Genomic DNA, 10,480 nt, shown 5'->3' with positions numbered 1-10,480 from the left:
ATATTAACTGAGATAGATCCAGCATAGCATTATAATCAATTGACTGCTCCGAAAATATCAGGAATTCACCAAGCTCTCCATTCATTTAACAAAAGCATTCAGAACACAGTTCCTTCTGGCAGTAGTTGCTGGCAACATTGTGATCCATTGGGAAATCCCGAGTACAGTTTATGTAGCAGTAAAACATGCCCGTCCTTTCCCAAGCAACATTATACACAGGAGGACAATAATTATACAGGTTTACTCGCATGGATGCTCCAACAGCAAAGTAAATCATAAATAATTAGTGCTTTTACAGTGTTATTTTCATTACTTTAAATTTTGTCACCAACACAGTGTGGGCTTTCCTTTTAGTTTCTGATTTGCTATTGTGTTACTTTCATTTTTGCAATAGTCTTCTTAAGTATAAGAAATTCCCTTCTGGGTGAGTGCAGTCATTAGTGTGCAGGTGAACGATGTGGAACTTGGCACTACATACACTTAACACACACAATTCCCTGTCCGTTGAGTCAAGGCAGTGGTGGCTTGAAAAATGTATTTGCAAATGTTGATTGATGCCCAAACATTTTTATTTCTGGAGTCTGAAATAAAAAGCCAAAAATCTGAGAGTAACAATGACCTTAAATGCAACCACAGTGTAATTTCTTTGGCACAGTCACACTCCAGATCATCTGCTGACACCTCCCTAGGTCACACACTGCGTGTTACTTCTCAATTCTCTAGAACGTGTCAAACTGATCAATAAAACATATTGGAGCCTATTGATCCTCAGGGATCCTATTCTCCACAGCAGGAACACAATGGTTTTAGCTGTAACTGTGATTTTTCATTTGATTTTTTTTTCTCTCTCACTAGTAGAATTAAGTAGTCTTTCACACATGGCCTTTTCTACATCAGTTCCATTGATGTAAACAAGAACACTGAATAATTACCCTTTATATCTATGAACTGGTTACCTGAAGAACAACTTTATCACAAAATGACTCCACAGTTGCTGCATGTTTCAGTTTTAGTTTTAGGGAAACAGGCCCTTCGGCCCATCGAGTCCGGCCAGCGATCCCCGCACATTAACCCTATCCTACACACACAAGGGACAATTTAACATTTATAGGGTGATTTCACGAAAGGTCACTGGAGCGTAGATCTGCACCCATGTGATCGAAAATCTCAAGTGGAGGACATGCTAGACATCCGGTACATGTTAGTGGATGGGAAAACACGCACTTTCCCACCCGTTAAAAACATAGAAAACGGCCAGGTTTTGATCTGCAATTTACTGTGCCAGTAAATGCATTTCGTTGTCTCTGTACTGTACACTGACAATGACAATTAAAATTGAATCTGAATCTGAATCAGTCGGGGTGACCGTGAGGCACAGCTACCTAGATTTACAGTTAAAAAAAGATAGAAACTAAGGTAAATTCAAGAGGGAGCTGAAGGTGCCAATCCAGCGGAAGTGAACAGCGGACATTTGCCGTGGAGATTTAAAGGTCCAAAATATCGGGAATTATTGCGTTTGCTCGCTGAATTTTATCAAAAGTAAGGCATTATTGACTTAGCCAAGCCAATTAACCTACAAACCTGTACGTCTTTGGAGTGTGAGAGGAAACTGAAGATCTCGGAGTAAGCCCACGCAGTTCACGGGGAGAACGTACAAACTCCGTACAGACAGCATTCGTAGTCAGGATTTAGACTGGGTCTCTGGTTCTGTAAGGCAGCAACTCTACCGCTGTGCCACAGTGCTGCCTAAAGCAGGTAATGTAGTGCCTTGGCATATGTACTACTGTAGATCACAGGGTCTTGGTGAGATGTAGTTGTACAGGGTCTTGGTGAGACCACACCTGGAGTATTGCGTACAGTTTTGGTCTCCAAATCTGAGGAAGGACATTATTGCCATAGAGGGAGTGCAGAGACGGTTCACCAGACTGATTCCTGGGATGTCAGGACTGTCTTATGAAGAAAGACTGGATAGACTTGGTTTATACTCTCTAGAATTTAGGAGATTGAGAGGGGATCTTATAGAAACTTACAAAATTCTTAAGGGGTTGGACAGGCTAGATGCAGAAAGATTGTTCCCGATGTTAGGGAAGTCCAGGACAAGGGGTCACAGCTTAAGGATAAGGGGGAAATCCTTTAAAACCGAATCTCTGGAACTCTCTGCCACAGAGGGTAGTTGAGGCCAGTTCATTGGCTATATTTAAGAGGGAGTTAGATGTGGCCCTTGTGGCTAAGGGGATCAGGGGGTATGGAGAGAAGGCAGGTACGGGATACTGAGTTGGATGATCAGCCATGATCATATTGAATGGCGGTGCAGGCTCGAAGGGCCGAATGGCCTACTCCTGCACCTATTTTCTATGTTTCTATGTTTCTATCAGCTGTGAGAAAGGATCGTGTTTCAGCCAAGACCTCGACATGCATCACAACACCACTCAGCCATCAATGAAAACAACACAAATTCATGCTATACAATTCTGTACACTGTGTTGAAAGAAGAATAACTTTCAAGTGTGAATAAAACATTAAAAGATATATTGTGAAGTGCCAGGATAAATAGATAATGGTACACAGACCATCATAAATAGATTAAGTCAGAGGAATTTATAGAGGAATCTTAATATCATAATTGTTTTAATATGCTTCATCGGGTAGAACCAATATACTCTTAGATTTAATTCTCACTCTGTAATGAATAGTATTAAACATAAATACATTTACTGATGATATAAATTGATTTTTTTTTTAAATGCATGGATGAGGAACTCCTGGTTGCTACACATGGAAAGGCAGCAACATCTGAGGGGTAACGAGCATCTGAAGTTACAAGACATTTCTTTTGGAATCATATCTATATTAAAACTTTAGCGATTACGGAACGATGCAGCACGTTTAATATAGTACTACGACACAAGGCATTTGCAAAATGTAGATGCATATTGTAGATGGAACATGTTGCAGCCATGGTTACAAATGAGAAATTGGGAATTTTCAAAAAGAAAATCAGCAAAGGATGATTAAATAAATTATAAAGTGGTAAAATATAGATTATGATTATAAATTAATAGAAGGTGCAAACATACAGGAAAAGTGACAAAAAGGAAGGGCGCAGCTAACTTCAGGGTTGGCCACTTTGAGGATACTAAGGGACTACGGTACTATCCGAGATGCCATCTTTCAGATGAGTTGCTAAAACTCAGTCCTTGCTCAAGTGGACATAAATTATCCCACTAAAGACAGAAGAGATTACAAATACAGGAATTTTGTGCAAAAGACATACTGCTGCAGGAACTCAGCAGGTCAGGCCACATCTGTGGAGGGATATGAACAGATGCCATTTCATGTTGAGACAATTCTTTAGAACATAGAAACATAGAAAACAGGTGCAGGAGGAGCCCATTCGGCCCATCGAGCCAGCACCGCCATTCATTGTGATTGATAATTCGTATAAGTTCGACATATAATTATAGGAAGGATGTCAACAAAATAGAGAGAGTACAGAGGAGATTTACTAGAATGTTGCCTGGGTTTCAACAACTAAGTTACATAGATAGGATGAATATGTTAGGGCTTTATTCTCTGGAGCGCAGAAGGTTAAGGGGGGACTTGATAGAGGTTTTTAAAATGATGAGAGGGATAGACAGAGTTGATGTGGAAAAGCTTTTCCCACTGAGAGTAGGGAAGATTCAAACAAGGGGACATGACTTGAGAATTAAGGGACAGAAGTTTAGGGGTAACATGAGGGGGAACTTCTTTACTGAGAGAGTGGTGGCTGTGTGGAATGAGCTTCCAGTGAAGGTGGTGGAGGCAGGTTCGTTTTTATCATTTAAAAATAAATTGGATAGTTATATGGACGGGAAAGGAATGGAAGGTTATGGTCTGAGCGCAGGTATATGGGACTAGGGGAGAATACGTGTTCGGCACGGACTAGAAGGGCCGAGATGGCCTGTTTCCCTGCTGTAAATTGTTATATGTTTGTTATATGATTATTGTGATCATGGCTGATCGTCCCCAATCAATAATCCGTGCCTGTCTTCTCCCCATATCTCTTGATTCCACTAGCCCCGAGACCTCTATCTAACTCGCTCTTAAATCCATCCAGTGACTTGGCCTCTCTGGGTGAAAACTTTTTTTCTCACCTCAGTCTTAAATGACCTCCCCTTTATTCTAAGACTGTGGCCACTGGTTCTGGACTCGCCCAACATTGGGAACATTTTTCCTGCACCTAGCTTGTCCAGTCCTTTTATAATTTTATATGTTTCTATAAGATCCCCCTCATCCTGAATATCTGAATGACAATAAATTATTCATTCATTCATTCATTCATTCATTCATTCATTCCTTCTAAACTCCAGAGAATACAAGCCTAGTCTTTTCAATCTTTCCTCATATGACAGTCCCGCCATCCCAGGGATCAATCTCGTGAACCTATGCTGCACTGCCTCAATCACAAAGATGTAATTCCTCAAATTAGGAAACTAAAACTGTACGCAATACTCCAGATGTGGTCTCACCAGAGCCCTATACAACTGCAGAAAAACCTCTTTACTCCTATACTGAAATCCTCTTGATATGAAGCCAACATTCCATTAGCTTTCTTCACTGCCTGCTGTACCTGCACACCAACTTTCAGTGACCGGTGTACAAGGACGCCCAGGTCTCGCTGCACCTCCCCCTTACCCAACCTAACCCCATTGAGATAATAATCTGCCCCCTTGTTTTTGCCACCAAAGTGGATAACCTCACATTTATCTATATTATACTGCATCTGCCACGCATCTGCCCACTCACTCAACCTGTCCAGGTCACCCTGCAACCTCCTAACATCCTCTTCACAGTTCACACTGCCACCCAGCTTTGTGTCATCCGCAAACTTGCTAGTGTTGCTCCTAATTCCCTCTTCCAAATCATTAATATATATGGTAAACAGTTGCGGCCCCAACACCGAGCCTTGCGGCACTCCACTCGCCACTGCCTGCCATTCTGAAAAGGACCTGTTCACTCCTACTCTTTGCTTCCTGTCTGCCAACCAATTTTCTATCCATGTCAACACCCTACCTCCAATACCATGTGCTCTAATTTTAGTCACCAGTCTCCCGTGCGGGACCTTATCAAATGCTTTCTGAAAGTCTAGATACACTACATCCACTGGCTCCCCTTCATCCATTGTACTTGTAACATCCTCAAAAAATTCCAGAAGATTAGTCAAGCATGATTTCCCTTTCATAAATCCATACTGACTTGGACTAATACTTTTACTGCTATCCAAATGCCCTATTATTACCTCTTTAGTAATTGACTCCAGCATCTTTCCCACCACCGAAGTCAGGCTAACTGGTCTGTAATTCCCCGTTTTCTCTCTCGCTCCTTTCTTGAAACGTGGGATAACATTAGCTATCCTCCAATCCACAGGAACTGATCCTGAATCTATTGAACATTGGAAAATGATCACCAATGCGTCCACTATTTCTAGAGCCACCTCCCTGAGGACCCTGGGATGCAGACCATCAGGCCCAGGGGATTTATCATCCTTCAGTCCCATTAGCCTACCCAATACTATTTCTCGCCTAATGAAAATTTCTTTCAGTTCCTCTACCCCCTTAGATCCTCTGTCCTCCAGTACATCTGGGAGATTGTTTGTGTCTTCCTTAGTGAAGACAGATCTGAAGTACCTGTTCAACTCTTCTGCCATTTCCTTGTTCCCCATAATAATTTCACCCGTGTCTGCCTTCAAGGGACCCACATTTGACTTTGCTACTCTTTTTCCCTTAACATATCTAAAGAAGTTTTTACTGTCCTTCTTTATATTCCTGGCCAGCTTCCCCTCGTACTTCATCTTTTCAGCCCGTATTGCCCGTTTTGTTTCCTTCTGTTGTCCTATGAAAGTTTCCCAATCCTCTGGCTTCCGGCTACTCTTTGCTGTGTTATACATCTTTTCTTTTAGTTTTATTCTATCCCTAACTTCTCTTGTCAGCCACGGTTGCCTCCTACTCCCCTTAGAATCTTTCTTCCTTTTTGGAATGAAATGATCCTGCGTCTTCCAGATTATGCCCAGAAATTCCTGCCATTGCTGTTCCACCGTCATTCCTGCTAGGATCCCTTTCCAGTCTACCTTGGCCAGCTCCTCTCTCATGCCTTCATAGTCTCCTTTGTTCAACTGCATCACTGCCACTTCCGATTTAACCTTCTCATTCTCAAATTGCAGATTAAAACTAATCATATTATGAGCACTACCTCCAAGAGGTTCCTTTACCTCTAGTTCTCTTATCAAATCTGGTTCATTGGAACAACACTAAATCCAGAATTGCCTTTTCTCTGGTCGGCTCCATTATAAGCTGCTCTAAGAATCCATCTCGGAGGCACTCCACAAACTCTCTTTCTTGGGGTCCTGAACCAACCTGATTTTCCCAGTCTACCTGCATATTGAAATCCCCCATCACCACAGTGGCATTACCTTTGTCACATGCCAGTTTTAACTCCTGCTGCAACTTACACCCTACATCCAGGCTACTATTTGGGGGTCTGTAGATAACACCAATTAGTGTCTTCTTGCCTTTAAAATTCCTCAACTAAATCCACAGTGACTCTACCTCATCAGTCCCTATGTCTTTCCTCGCCGGGGACTGAATTCCATCCCTCACCAGCAGAGCTACCCCCCCTCCTCTGCCCACCTGCCTGTCCTTTCTATAGGATGTATAACCCTGAATATTAAGTTCCCCGGCCCAATCCTCCTGCAGCCACGTCTCAGTAATCACCACAATGTCATATCTACCAACCTCTAACTGAGCCTCAAGCTCATCTACTTTACTTCTTATACTTTGCGCATTCCTATACAATACTTTTAATTCCTTACGCATCTCACCTTTCACATCGATCCCTATTACACTTGGCCATACTCTCCTATCCCTTTGTGAGCTTTCCTTCCCGTTAATTCTGGGGTCATTAACTATCCCTTTACTCTCTTTCCCTTTAACTCTGTCCTTGACTATCCCATTTGACACTCCATTTGAAGATGGGTAAGAAGGAACTGCAGGTGCTGGTTTACACCGAAGATAGATTGAGTATAGAAGCTGGGATGTAATGTTAAAATTGTACAAGGCATTTGTGAGACCAAATCTGGAGTATGGTGTACAATTTTGGTCGCCCAATTATAGGAAGGATGTCAACAAAATAGAGAGAGAGTACAGAGGAGATTTACTAGAATGTTGCCTGGGTTTCAGCAACTAAGTTACAGAGATAGGTTGAACAAGTTAGGTCTTTATTCTCTGGAGCGCAGAAGGTTAAGGGGGGACTTGATAGAGGTCTTTAAAATGATGAGAGGGATAGACAGAGTTGCTGTGGACAAGCTTTTCCCTTTGAGAATAGGGAAGATTCAAACAAGAGGACATGACTTCAGAATTAAGGGACAGAAGTTTAGAGGTAACATGAGGGGGAACTTCTTTACTCAGAGAGTGGTAGCGGTGTGGAATGAGCTTCCAGTGGAAGTGGTGGAGGCAGGTTCATTGGTATCATTTAAAAATAAATTGGATAGGCATATGGATGAGAAGGGAATGGAGGGTTATGGTATGAGTGCAGGCAGGTGGGACTAAGGGAAAAAAAGTTGTTCAGCACGGACTTGTAGGGCCGAGATGGCCTGTTTCCGTGCTGTAATTGTTATATGGTTATATGGTTATATGGTTATAGACATAAAATGCTGGAGTAACTAGGCGGGTCAGGCAGGATCTCTGGAGAAAAGAAATAGGCATTGTTTTGGATCGAGATCCTTCTTCACCTATCACTTTTCCCCAAAGATGCTGCCTGGATCGCTGAGTTACTCCAGCATTTTGTGTCCTTCTTCAGAAGATCTGCATTATTCTGAAGAAAGATAGTAGAGTTCTCTCTGGTAATGTGCCAATATTTTTCCCTCGATAAATCTCACGTAAAACTGGTTGATGATCATGGTGGAATTGTTGTTTGAGAGGGCTTGCTGCAGGGTACATTTTAGGCGTCAGAATTCTGTCATTCTAAAGCAATTACATGCAAAATATGACTCAGAAACTATAGAATACTAATGGTGATGGAATCAATAATGTAAACATGTTTCACTGGCTGTAGAGGACCTTAAATTCAATAAAGTGGTTCAATTTTCATTGTTGTCACATATGCACTGCTCAATGAGATTCTTCCACCCGTTGCCATACTTTGGTGCCAAAGAAAGGGCCGCCCGACGTGGGGCTCGAACCCACGACCCTGAGATTAAGAGTCTCATGCTCTACCGACTGAGCTAGCCAGGCTGTATTGCCTCATAATTCTCTCCTGTCAATAGCTTAAGCAGGAACCGGAAATTGGAGGAACAGCATCTCATATTCCGCTTGGTGAGTCTGCATCCTGGGGGCATGAACATTGAATTCTCCCAATTCTGTTAGCCCTTGCTGTCTCCTCCCCTTCCTATCTCCTCCCTCAGCCCTCGGGCTCCTCCTCTTCCTTTTTCCTTTCTTCTCCTCCCCCCCCCCCCCTCCCCCAGTCTGCATAAGGGTTTCGGCCCGAAACGTTGCCTATTTCCTTTGCTCCATAGATACTGCTGCACCCGCTGAGTTTCTCCAGCAATTTTGTGTACCATCGATTTTCCAGCATCTGCAGTTCCTTCTTAAACACAATAGCTTAAGCAAGTTTGATACTCTGAACCCAGGCTTTGATTACAATTTTTTGGAAAATCCGAGTGGCTTTAAGGCGGATCCAGAGAGTAGTGGTTCTACCACACAGAGGGGGTCAAGGAATGGGCATCCCTGGTTCCACCGATCTTTCCACCACCACTATGCACAAGAAGCACAAGAAGCACAAGACCCCATTGTAAGCAGATGCCGGGAAGTGAGCAATTTCTAATCTTGTGACGTGGACTCGATAAGAAGACCACACAGAGAATAATAAAATATTGTAAAGCCATCTATCAATGCAAGATATATGCAGCTCTTGCCTTTACCCCACCAACAATATTTCCCTGCGTACTGTCGGCTTTGTCCCCGGTGATTGCAATACTGCGCTGTGCTCTTGTGATGTGCGCAGGTGTTTGGACTGAATAATAGGGAAGTGGCCAAGCGGTTTGGATAAAATTCGTCCCCAAGGATCTCCCGGCTTCGAACTAGACTCATTGATTCATCTGACATATTTTGGAGAATTTAGATTTAACACAGAGGTGATGTACTGTATGACCTATGGGTAGAGTTGAAAGAAGATTAGGAATTTGACAGTGTCACAAATTATGCACTGAGGATTATATTAAAGGTCATCCTCACTCTCACCTTTTATGTCTTTAGCGTCTTTTAAAAGGCTGGAAACTGCAAGTGGAGGCATCAGTCAACCACTTGCAAAATCATTTTGCTATCTATCACTTCCTTGGTGTAGGGGGGATTGACACTGTAAATTACATTGCCACGTGATTTATCACCAGTGAATGAATGGAAATATAGTGTGGAAGATGGTGGTTTGCATGAATCCTGGGCTTGGGCCAATTCCTCTTTTCAATCTCTTGTCCTCTGCATGGATTTATAACTCTCCTAGAGAAATCGAGGGCCCTTGCCTCATATCGGCTGAGTGTACAGACATTAGAGAGTCTTTCTGCACAATTTCTCCAGACTGCTTGTGGATTATGTAGGAAAGAACTGCAGATGCTGGTTTAAATCGAAGGTAGACACAAAATTCTGGAGTAAATCAGCGGGACAAAGAAAGGGTCGCCCAACGTGGGGCTCAAACCCACGACCCTGAGATTAAGAGTCTCATGCTCTACCGACTGAGCTAGCCAGGCTGTATTGCCTTATAATTCTCTCCTGTCAATAGCCTAAGCTTTGTATCAGGTTTGATCTGAGTCCAGGCTTTGACTACATTTGTTTGGAAAATCCGAGTGGCTTTAAGGCTGATGCAGAGACCACACAGAGGGGGTCAAGGAAAGAACCTTCACGTCACGCCCTATTTCCACCACTACGCACAAAAAGCACAACAAGCGCAAGACGCCATTGTAAGGAATGCTTTCTCTCCAGAGATGCTGCCTGTCCCGCTGGGTTACTCCAGCATTTTGTGTCTACCTGCTTGTGGGCTGTTTATTTTCTGCAAACAGAGTGGAGAAACAAGAGATTGCAAATGACTAGCAAACAACTCCAAATAAATACAATGATGTGTCCATGTATCTCTCAACTACAGACTGAGGATGTATGGAATGAACTGCCAGAGAAGGCAGTTGAGGCAGGGACTATCGCAACATTTAAGAAACAGTTAAGTACATGGATAGGACAGGTTTGGAGGGATATGGAAGGTGGGACTAGTGTAGCTGGGACATGTTGGCCGGTGTGGGCAAGTTGGGCCTGTTTCCACTCTGTAATACTCTAAGACTCTATGTCTATCCATTCCTTTCCATGGATGCTGCCTGCCGCCGTGAGTTAATCCAACAACTCGTTTTCTTTACAGTTACACGAGTCGGCAGAATCGTTAGAAACATAGAAACATAGAAATTAGG

General features: G+C 42.9%; 2 non-coding genes across 2 annotated transcripts; both read right to left on the bottom strand.

Moving 5' to 3' along the window:
* Nucleotides 1-8,194: 8,194 nt before the first annotated feature.
* On the bottom strand, nucleotides 8,195-8,267 carry trnak-cuu (transfer RNA lysine (anticodon CUU)). Its single transcript has one exon. It is a non-coding gene; the product is annotated as a tRNA-Lys (tRNA).
* A 1,435-nt stretch (nucleotides 8,268-9,702) lies between these two features.
* trnak-cuu (transfer RNA lysine (anticodon CUU)) lies at nucleotides 9,703-9,775 on the bottom strand. Its single transcript has one exon. It is a non-coding gene; the product is annotated as a tRNA-Lys (tRNA).
* Nucleotides 9,776-10,480: the final 705 nt, after the last annotated feature.

Source organism: Leucoraja erinacea, chromosome 9, assembly GCF_028641065.1.
Source record: "Leucoraja erinacea ecotype New England chromosome 9, Leri_hhj_1, whole genome shotgun sequence".
Classification (NCBI taxonomy): Eukaryota; Metazoa; Chordata; class Chondrichthyes; order Rajiformes; family Rajidae; genus Leucoraja; species Leucoraja erinaceus.
The sequence above is the reverse complement of the archived record's forward strand: the minus strand, read 5'-3'. Positions and strand labels throughout refer to the sequence as shown.